At 46.3% G+C, this 11,077-nt stretch overlaps 1 long non-coding RNA gene across 1 annotated transcript; it reads right to left on the bottom strand.

Moving 5' to 3' along the window:
• Nucleotides 1-2,294: 2,294 nt before the first annotated feature.
• Nucleotides 2,295-7,904, bottom strand: LOC116579172. The gene is made up of 3 exons (XR_004281155.1): nucleotides 7,877-7,904; nucleotides 3,226-3,352; nucleotides 2,295-2,322 (listed from the first exon to the last, which is right to left on the bottom strand). It is a non-coding gene; the product is annotated as an uncharacterized LOC116579172 (long non-coding RNA).
• Nucleotides 7,905-11,077: the final 3,173 nt, after the last annotated feature.

The following is an 11,077-nucleotide window of genomic DNA, read 5'->3' as shown; positions in this document are numbered from 1 at the left end:
ATGATGAAATTAATTCTATGTGGATGACAACTCACCTAGACATGGAACAACATTCACTGACCGCTCACCAAGGAGACAAAAAAATAGGGGTGACACAGTATATATGTGCGACATACAAACACAAGACAAAAACACACAGAATTTACCAGCAAAAAGCATAAAGCTCATTCTTTTTTGAGTTATACTCACATGGTCTTGAAATATGCTGAAATATACTGAGCTGAAAAATCTCTTCCTTTAACAACCTGAACAGATAAAACCTACACCGAGCTAATGTCGTGGAATGAGCCAGAAAAGGAAGCACATTCTTAGGAAATTACTAAACCAGAATAAGAAAACTCAACCCACGAAATTCTAAATAAAACACTGATGTATGACAGAAAAGGAAAACTTCTGTATTACGATAATTTTGAACTGTATCCAGTACTCATGAAAAACAAGGAATTGATTGGCATGTCTTCGTGGACTATAATATCATAAAGAATTCTCATTAAAATCAATCATACAGGGGCACCTGGGTGGCTCAGTGGGTTGAAGACTGTCTTCAGCTCAGGTGATGATCCCAGTGTCCCGGGATCAAGCTCTGCATCAGGCTCCCTGCTCGATGGGGAGCCTGCTTCCCCCTCTCTGTCTCTCCCTGCCTCTCTGTCTACTTGTGATCTCTGTCAGTCAAATGAATGAATGAAATCTTTAAAAATAAATAAATAAATAAATAAATAAATCATAAAGAGCTGTAAATGAAAATTTTATGAACACTTAAAAAGCTTGAAAGAGGTGTATTATGGTATTAATATATTCACTCTCCTCCACAGAATGTAACCCTATAGTCCATACGGTTAAGACAGAGGAAACAAACAACATCTTCATTTCTGAATAAATAAACATCATAGATGTTGAAAATATGCTGAGAGACTCTGTATATGAAATTAATATTTGGGGTTAAATTCTGATGCATTCTGAGGAAAGTAGAAGAAAATGCTCATGATTAATTTCCCTGAAGCAACACTGCATTACTGAACACAAGGATTTTTCAAATATGGAGGTTTAGGGTACCTGGGGGCTCAGTCAGTTAAGCATCTTCCTTCAGTTAAGATCATGATCTCATGGTTCTGGGATCCAGCCCCACACTGGGCTCCCTGCTCAACAGGGGCTGGGCATCTCCCTCTCCTTTTGCCCGTCTGCTCCGTACTCATTTTCTTTCTCTCTCTCTCTGCCTTGAACAAATAAAAATTTTAAACAAACTATATGGGAATATTACTAATAGTCTAACTCACATCTTACAAAGCACATGCCCATGTCGTATCAGGACATTTGATGTAAAAAATTAAAAGATAAATCTCATATAAAACTAATTAGAAAGTGAAAACACACATGACAAAGTCATAAGAAGTTCATAGAAGAATCATGCAATGATGCAATTATTAAAAAAATAAGGTAATAAATGACAATTTCTTAAAGGCTACAAGTTCAAGTTCTAAATGTGTTATCTCCCCAGGAACAATTGTTATGTCGGAATTCTAGTAAACAAATGGAGACATTACAGTATTTCACCACTGAGGAATGGAACTCATAGAGCAGAAATTTCTATATGGAAAAAAAAAGAAAGAAAGAAAGAAAGAGAAAAAGAGAAGAAAAATAAAAACGATTTGAAGGGAAATAAAGCAGTACAATTTCTCATTTTAGGGCAGTGCTTTGTTACATGATGAAGTTACCAAAACTCAATTTTGTAAGACTAAGACTAACGCCTCTGTAACATTAGAAAGCATAAGCCAGAGAACACTAAAAATAGGTCTCCAATGTTCAGGAATTTCCCCACCAAACCTCAGTGTGCATACAACTACCCTGACCTACTTGTCCATAATGAAAACCAGAACTGACAAAGGCCATAGTGGACAGGTCCTCAGAAATAGGATGCCTTCCCCAGGGCCCTCACAACAATAGAAAGCTCTCAGATTAGGGGGCCCTCCCCTTCAAAGGAGAGTCTCCTTGCTCTCCCTATGGATGTGATGGACCATCACTGGAGCTGAAGGAGAATCCCCAGAGAATGCAAGAGCTTGATAATGTTGGATAGCAGACATTCCTCTTAGAAAGAGAGAGACATAAAACTAGGCAAGTCTCCAACTGATTTTCATTCAAGGAGAGCTACTCAAACCACTGTGTAAGGCCTACCTTCCTCCTTCAGACTTGGACCTCCCCTCTGTCATCTGCCTCATTCATTCCCACCTACCTGGAAGGAAGTCTCCGGTCTCCTTTCTCTTCACATCCAGAGCTGCTTCTCTTGCTCCAAATATATAATCAGGTCTAGCTTTGACAGAAGGAGACCTGTTTATGAGGAAGAACGAAAATGACTATTGCTTGGGTGCCTGGGTGGCTCAGTGGGTTAAAGCCTCTGCCTTCGGCTCAGGTCATGATCCCAGGGTCCTGGGATTGAGCCCCACATCAGGCTCTCTGCTCAGCAGGGAGCCTGCTTCCTCCTCTCTCTGACTGCTTCTCTGCTTACTTGTAATCTCTGTCTGTCAAATAAATATATAAAATCTTTTTTAAAAATTGACTATTGCTGACAATTCTACTTTCCGTGAATCTTGTGTTCAGTAGAGAAGAGATGATCTTGTACAATCCTAGAAAATGGTTTCCCAAAAGGGTTCTCCAACAGTCCCTTTAGAACACACAGGAGGTGGGGCACCTGGGTGGCTCAGGGGATAGGCCTCAGCCTTTGGTTTAGATAATGATCTCAGGGTCCTGTGATCGAGCCCCACATCAAGCTCTCTGCTTGATGGGGAGTCTGCTTCCCCCTCTCTCTCTGCCTGCCTCTCTGCCTACTTATCATCTTTCTCTGTCAAATAAGTAAATGGTCTTCAAAAAAAAAAAAAAAAAAAAAAAACACAGGAGGAATTTCCAATGTTCACATCCTGACCTACACTTCCAAGAAGTAGACATGTTAATAAGAAGGGGAAATTTCGGTTTAAGATGTGAGCAGCACCATTTATGTCACTAAAGGTTGAGAACTGCCACTCATTTACACAAGCAACAATGTTTCCTTGAGGAAGGAGAAGCTAAGGCTGAGAAGGAAACACCATGAAGATTGTTCTCTCCATCTACTTATTTCCCTTTCTGCCTGGATCTGAATTCTAGTCATTCCAAGAGAAATCTCCGAAAAGACAGTCTTCACGGGAAGGAATAAAACCCTGAGTGGGGTTTGGGAAATCTGGAAGGAGTCTTCCTCACCCAAGAAGAGGAGGTGTCCGTAGTTCTCCAACATCACATCCCTGTACAGTTGCCGCTGACTGTGGGTCAGGCGTCCCCACTCCTCCTCAGAGAATTCTATGGCCACATCTCTGAAGGTCAGCTGTCACTGTAATAAATACCACAGTCGCCAAGTGTCCACTGACACAGTTCATGATGTTTCCTAACATGAAAGTGGGAGTTAATGTCACCAGCTAGAACCAGATCCTACTTTTCCTTCTTCTGATATGGTGTGGAGTTAAAGAAAAACCTGTGGAGCAGGAAGCTGCCTGGTTGACAACTTCCACTCCTTTCACTCCCAGAAGTCAACTCTATCGACTACACAGAGGTGACAGCCCTCCTTGTCCAGTGCAAAGTGTTGGGATGTGGGAGAGGAGTCAATGGTCAAGAAATTCTAGACATGTTTTTGATGTGAAATATTGGGGTTCTGGAGTGAATGATGAAGGGATTGTTCAGATACCCATGGTACAACAACTGTGGTCCTAAAAAAAACAAGGGGAGAGGAAAGTTGTGAGCAGTGACTGCTTCTATGCTTTCAGGTGGGGAGGGGGTGAGGGACAGCAGGAGGCTCTAAGGAATTTGGAAGCAAGTTTCCAGGACCCTCAGGGCCTCTTAGCTGGTGTTTTGATGAGGCCACACACTGTATAGTAACTTTTACTCAGGAGACCCTCCATTATCTATCAGAGGGCCACATGCCTGAAGGATGATGACCAAGAAGTTTCCAAAGCAGTTTTCATCTGTTAAAGAGGAATTACAGGATCCTGGAGGTCTATTGTCAAGCTAAAACTGCTTTTTGCATCCAACAAAACATTAACATTGAGGCAGTTGTGAGCTCCCTGAGGAATGTCCTACTCTGCCTTTCTCAGGTATTTATCAAAAGACTGGAAGCTGAAGGAAATTTAATTTTATCCTCACCTCCATGGCTTTGTTCCCCTCCTCAGAAACTACCAGCAAGGGGAACCCTGATAGTTCAGTGGTTAAGGGTCTGCCTTGAGCTCAGGTCATTATCCCAGAGTCTTGGGATGGAGCCCTGAGTTGAGCTCCCCACTCGGTGGGGATCTGCTTCTCCCTATTTCCCTTTCCTCACTCTCATACACTCTCTTTCTCAGCTGAGAAAACATTTAAAAGGAAAGAAGGAAGGAAAAAAGGAAGGAAGGAAAGAGAAAGAACAAACCTACAAGCAAGAGAAACGCAGTAGAAAGAGGTTGACACCTGAAATACGATAGTTCCCGCATATTCTTCAGTATCCATGTTCCTTACAAATGACAGGAGGGAAAATAGGAACATGACAGGGGAGGATCTGGCAGACAGCACCAAGCCAATAAAAGAAGTTCACGGGGTGCCTGGGTGGCTCAGTGGGTTAAAGCCTCTGCCTTTCGCTCAGGTCATGATCCCAGGGTCCTGGGTTGGAGCCGCGCATCGGACTCTCTGCTCAGCAGGGAGCCTGCTTCCTCCTCTCTCTGCCTGCCTCTCTACCTACTTGTGATCTCTGTCTGTTACAAAAAAAAAAAAAAGTTCACATCAGCTGAATGGAAACAAATTGCTTTCAGGGCCTAATGCACATCAAAGGACATACCATCACTGGTGTTTTCCAGTGGACTGAAAGCAGGAATTCAGAATGTAAATCTAATTATGCAAATACAGTAGATATACATACACAACTCAAACTCTTTCTTTCTGTAGGGACTGCTTTTAGGCAAGCAGGCTTGAGCAAAGGAGTGGAGGAAGGGTCCCAGTGTCCCCTTGGCTGAGCCCAGACTGAGCCAACAGGGGCTACACCTCAAAATTACCAAGACCCTAAGGAACCAATGGGCTTCTGAGAACCAGGTATAGTGAGCAGAAAGGAGCAAGTTCCTGGTTTCCCAGAATTCCTCACCTTTCTTCCCCCTTTAATACCCCCACCCCTGCCTTGCAGACAAGCTCTCCTGTGTCCTCCTGCCTGCTGATCTCTTAGGTCTTCAGTAAACTTCCACAGCCTTTGTCCTTCCTCAGGGGAATTCTGGAAGCGCTGCTAGATGGGCTTCCGGCCAATCGTGGACCCACATCTGGGGCCCCAAGCGACTGACAGGGACACTACACTGAGCACAGTGTCCCTATGCTAGTAATACCTACTTTATGCCTTTTTTCCCTTTTAATTTTTAAGATTTATTTTTATTTTCATCTTCCTTAAAGATTCTATTTATAGGGGTACATGGGTGGCTGAGTCAGTGGACATTAGCCTTCCGCTCAGGCCAAGACGCAAGGTCCTGGGACTGCCTCCTACATTGCGGGGAGTGGTGTGCTGGGGTGTCCTTGCTCAACGGAGAGCCTTCTCCCTCTGCCCATAGCACACCCTACTTGTGCTCTGGCTCTTTTTCTTACAAATAAATAAAATTCTTTTTTACTAAGACTGTATTTATTTCAAAGAGAGCAAGTGAGAGAGCACAAGCAGGCAGAACAGGAGAGGAAGAGGGAGAAGCAGGATCCCTGCCCACTTGGAAGCCCGATGTGAGGCTGGACGGAAGGACCCTGAGATCATGACCTGAGCTGGAGGCAGAGGCTTAACCCACTGAGCCACCCAGGTGCCACAATAAATAAAACTTTGAAAAAATATATCATATTTATTTCAGAGTGAGAGAGAGACGACAAACAGACAGAAAAGCAGAGGGAGAGGAAGAAACAGGATCCCAGCCCACCTGGGAGCCCGATGTGGGGCTGGATCTCAGGTCCCCGGGATCACGACCTGAGCTGGAGGCAGAAAGCAGACTCTTAACCAACTGAACCACCCTCGGTCCCCAAGATTGATTTATACTTTAGAGGAGATGGATGCAGGCAGGAGAGGGAGAAAGAGAATGTCAAGCGGACTCCCCTCTGGGGACAGAGCCAGAAGCGGGGATACCAGTCCAGGAACCTGAGATCCTGACCTGAGCTCAAACAATAGTCCAAGCTTAGTCAATGAAGACCTCAGGCACCCTCCCCTAGTGGACTTTAAGTAGAATATCTCTTTCACGTGCTAAAGATGAAGACACACACACCCCCTTTCTTAGAACGAGAAGTTTCCAAGTTTTTCTGGACTCATACCTGTAAAGTTTTTCTGGCGAGATAAACACAACACCAGGCAAAGTAGGAGCAAGGCAAGATTTATTAAAGACACTCTCTGGCGAAGTTTCTGGGCTCAGGAGAAGGGAAGCCAGGAAAGTTGCACCTGGAGGAGATGGGCACTCTCGGGCGACGTTCCGTGACTCTGGAAAGCAGAATGGCAGAAATCGCGCCCAAGGCAGGGAGGAGGGGGCTTTTAAGGAGTCTTGTAGTGAGTACAAACCTTTAATAAATAAAGTGTAATAAATAAATGAATAAATAAATAAATAATATATAGTAAGCGCAAACCCCTACTAAATGAAAAACAGGAACAAATTGCAAACTAACCACATAGCAAGTAAGCCTAGACCATATGCGTGTAGTGATAACAAACTAACTTCGTAGCAAATACCACATAGCAAGTAAGCCTAGACCATATGCGTGTAGTGATAAGATTAGCGCGGAGTAACAAGTTGTAAATATTTTTAACTTATGCGAAATATCGTAGACCAAAACATGTTTACGACATGTGTGTGCTTTTGGTGTGTAAGCATGAGAAAAATAAGTGATGTAATGTGTTTATGAAGGAGACTTAGCACAGTATACAAAGAGGCATTGGGTTGGACTGAGGTGAAGCGAGTTCCCTGTCGGGAGGACATCATCGCCGGTGTTACCGACGTCCGGACAGTTTCGTTGCCAACCACTCGCTGGTTCTCAGTCTCAACTTCTGCGGTGACCTCTCTGTCTAGATTGTGAGGCGACGTCTCCTTCTCCGTGACAACATCAGCGGACCGTGACCAGGCCACGATAGTGGTGCGGACCTCGTCCCAATAAAGATCAAGTGAGTTACATTATATCCATCTCTCTATCTCTTCTTTACACGTTGCGACCTCCTGGTGGGACGCAGGGGTTTTGCTCGCAACAGGTCTCAAGGGGAGCTCAGGGGTCTTTTGGCGAGTTTCCCTTATTCGGATATCTTGCCTGCTCGTTGCGGTCCCATTGGTCCACTGGAGCCCAGGGCGGGGGGGGGGGGTCTCAGATTCCTGCTTGGGCCTTTGTTCTCCTCTCTGAGCTCAGGTCTTGTGGTGGGAACTTTCGCCATCTTAAGTAGCTCTTTCTGCCAGACCAACAATACCCACCGAGCCTATATCTGCATTTCCTTACTCCCCGGCTGCACACAGGTGATCAAGAATCCAGATGAGCCCAAATGAGAAATGATTTCCCTTCCTGATATCCCAGGACCAGACCTCATCAGCCACAGGAATCTCGGACTTGACACTTTCCCCTCCAGATCTGCCACCAATGGAATATTATCACTCCTCGTGGGACTTTAATTCAAAGTGACAACGGCTGATGCCCTATTGAAGCCAGGTTGGGGACACAGGACAGAAGGCTCTGGGACATAGAGAAGCATTCAAAAAACATAACCGTGAGTGTCACTTCTAACCAGATCTTAAAAACAGGTGAACGCAGAAGGAAGAAGCACCCGAACTTGAGGCATCCATGTCTGCAGCTTCTAAACTCGAGGGTCTGTGAGGGAACAGAGGACACAGCTCCGCGGGGACACCAGGCTCACCTGAGAACCGGCCATTTCTGCCTTCGCCTCCACCTCTAGGTTTCATCTTCATGAGGGATCTGGGGGGAAATCACAGCTGCATCAGGAGAAAATGCCCTGAAATCCAGCAACAAGAGCTCCTTCTCCTCACACTGCTCACCTGTGGCAGGACTCAGAGATGCAGAAAAAGCCCAACTTCCTAGTCCTTTATGTCAGGATCTGCTCAGAAACTGTGAGCTCCCATGAGGACACCCATCCCTGCATTTTCCTTACCTGCTTTGTGGGGAGGGAGGGGTCCCTGGCCACAGTCAGTCACAACTTCTGCCTTAGAATGGAAACTTGGACTGCAGGGACCCGACCCTCCCATTTGTTTTTGTTTTGTTTTGCCCCCCCCCTTTTTTTTTTAACATTTCTGTTTTAGGCGACCCTATTTATGGTACTTTTTTTTTTTTTTTAAAGATTTTATTTATTTGAGAGAGACAGAGAGAGAGAATGCACACAGGCAGGCTCCCTACCGAGCAGGAGCCACTTGTGGGACTCGATCCCAGGACCCTGAAATCCTGACCTAAACTGAAGGCTGATGCTTAACAACTGAGCCACCCAGGCATCCCTATTTGTGGTACTTTGTTAAAGCAACCCTAGGACTCCCATATGTTTAGCAAAAGCACAATGAAATAGTGTAAAATTATGTACCAGACACTAGAGTCTTTTCAATATATAGTTGTTATAAAACTGATGAGACCTCATGTGTGATACAATTTAAAGGAAAAACACTGAAAATATAACAAAAATAATAAATTTGGAATCAAATTTAAATGAAACTCAGGGTACAGGAATAGGAAAAAACAATACAAAACAAAACAAAATAAAGCAAACCCAAAACCAAAAAACCAAACCAAACCAAACCAAAACCCAAACAAAACAAAAAACCACAAAACCCTTGTATGGGGAATACTCTTTCTGTGGGATACTGGGGCTGTACACATGCCACTAAAAGAGGACTTCGGGTGCCTCCATTTTGACCTCAAACTTTCTGGTTGGGTTCTGCTTCCCAGCTCGAGTCTCAGCTCACATGAAAGATCCTGAGAGCAAATCATCCTGAGGGAAACTGAATCCACCCCCTCACGCAGTTAAGGATGGCCCTGAGCTAGCCTATATCCACCAATGATTGACTCACAGATGCCATTGCTTTGACTTCCACTGCCTACCTGCACTACTCATCCACCCACCTTTGCCCTACATTTTCCTTAGAAACCTGGGAGCATTTTCAGTACTTTGGAGACAGTCTTTGAGAGGCTACTCTGCTGTCTTCCCACTGTCCATATCCCTTTTTTCTTTTCACCACCACAGGTATCTCTGCCTTTGAATTTTATCAGTAGGAATGGTAGAACCTGGAATGTTTGGGACCCCAAAAGATGTGGATCCCAGTCCTCCGCTGTGATGTGGGAAACAGAGGCAGAAGAAAAATTATTAAATGCCCTTACTGTCTACAGCCCAATGGTAAGTCTTCCAAACAGGCAGAGTGACTTTCCTCTAGGAATTGAGCTGCCTTGATGTTCATACTTTGCTAAGGACAAAAGGCAATCCCAGCCCAACTCCCTGGATCCTGCACATCTACTTTAACATATAAAATCTCCTTTAGAATTTTCCTGTAGCTCTTACCTAGCCTCCCCCCACCCTCACCCCGCCAAGATATGTGTTGGCAATCATCCTCCAAGCATATTACCCACTGATATACACTGGAAGGATCTCATGACCAAGGTTTTATTAGATGGTAATAAATGACCTTCCCCTAACAGCTAGCCCCCTCAAGAACCTGGAAACCTTGTTTCCTGAATTCCTTAGAGACTTACGCTATCCCTAACCCCTTCCCAACTTGAAAGTATACAATGGGCCACCACTGATGACCCCAGTGCAGCTCTTTCTGCCCAAGGGTCCTGTCCCGGTGCTGTAAAAAAACCACCTTTTTGCATTAAGATGTCTCAAGAATTATTTCTTGGCTGTCACTTCATGCCCTAACATCTTTCTTACATCAAGCTGCTGTTGCACAGCTGCCCCCGAGCCACAGCACGACTAGCACATCCTCCACATGGGATGAGCCTGGGGATGGAACAAACACGACTTGTCACGGGACACGAGCTTGTCACCTTCTGCAGGGGTAGCAACAGTGAGCAGAAGCCCAGGCGAAATGGGCCCTTTGCGATGCTGTGGGGGTGGCCCCTCAAGACAGGGGGAGGTGCGCAGAAGCCCAGGATCAGGGAGGACACCGGGCAGGGGGCGGCTGCTGGCAGTACGGCACCCCCGCGAGAGGCATCGGGTCACTAGTGGGGACTTTCACACAGCACTGGGTGCGTGAGGAAGGTGGGCCAAGGGTACCAAGAAGAGAAACGAAGAGGTAGGTGTTGTCCCCACACCAGAGCTGGAGAGGGATCAGGGATGGCCTCCGGGTGACTTTGGCCTGCAACGGACACAAGACCCAGCCCTCGCATCATGTCGCAGCGACGTTCGGGCTGATCACTAGAGGACACAGGGGCCTTTAGGATCCTACCGACCCCCGCATCCACGTATGGACCTTGGCCGACTGAGTGCGGCTGCGCTACAGCCTGAAGCGGAAACAAAGTGACTGTCTACAAGTAGACCGCCACTCCTCCGGATCCGCTTCCGAGCCTGCCGGAAATACGCCACAGCCGTGCTGGGAGGAGCAGGGGGCCGGTCCGCGGCGGCCGCCGGGGCGGGGTCTACCAGTGGGCGGGGAGTCAGCGTCCCGTGCGCCCCGCCCTATCTGCCAGACTGAGCTTGGTCTTCTGGTTTGGGTCCGTTTGTGTTGCTCCGGCATCACGCGGAGCCCTTAGCAATGCCTCCTGACTATTCTACAGTAAACGTTTCCAGCCGTTCAGGGTAAAAGCTTACTGTGCTGTGGACACTTAGGCCGGAAGCTGAGATGTTTTCCACTTACTAGGCGGGAAAGGTTTGAGTCTGAAGCTGCCTCTGCTAGCAGGTGGAGACGAGAGGGGGCGCTGGGACCTCGGCGGGGATCTGTGTCGACCTTGGCTCCACCCCGGACCTCTACCTGCAGCCCAGACTGGGAGAATGGCTTATTTAGGTGGTGGAAGACTGGAGCTGTCTGTCCCGGGTCCAGGAGTGGGAAGGGTCAGGCATACCGCGCCTGTGCAGAACGTGCAGCTTTGTACCAGCTTCCACCAGAACACAGCTTCAGTTCTT

Source organism: Mustela erminea, chromosome 19, assembly GCF_009829155.1.
Source record: "Mustela erminea isolate mMusErm1 chromosome 19, mMusErm1.Pri, whole genome shotgun sequence".
In the NCBI taxonomy this organism is placed as follows: domain Eukaryota; kingdom Metazoa; phylum Chordata; class Mammalia; order Carnivora; family Mustelidae; genus Mustela; species Mustela erminea.
This window is presented reverse-complemented; position numbering and strand designations above follow the sequence as displayed.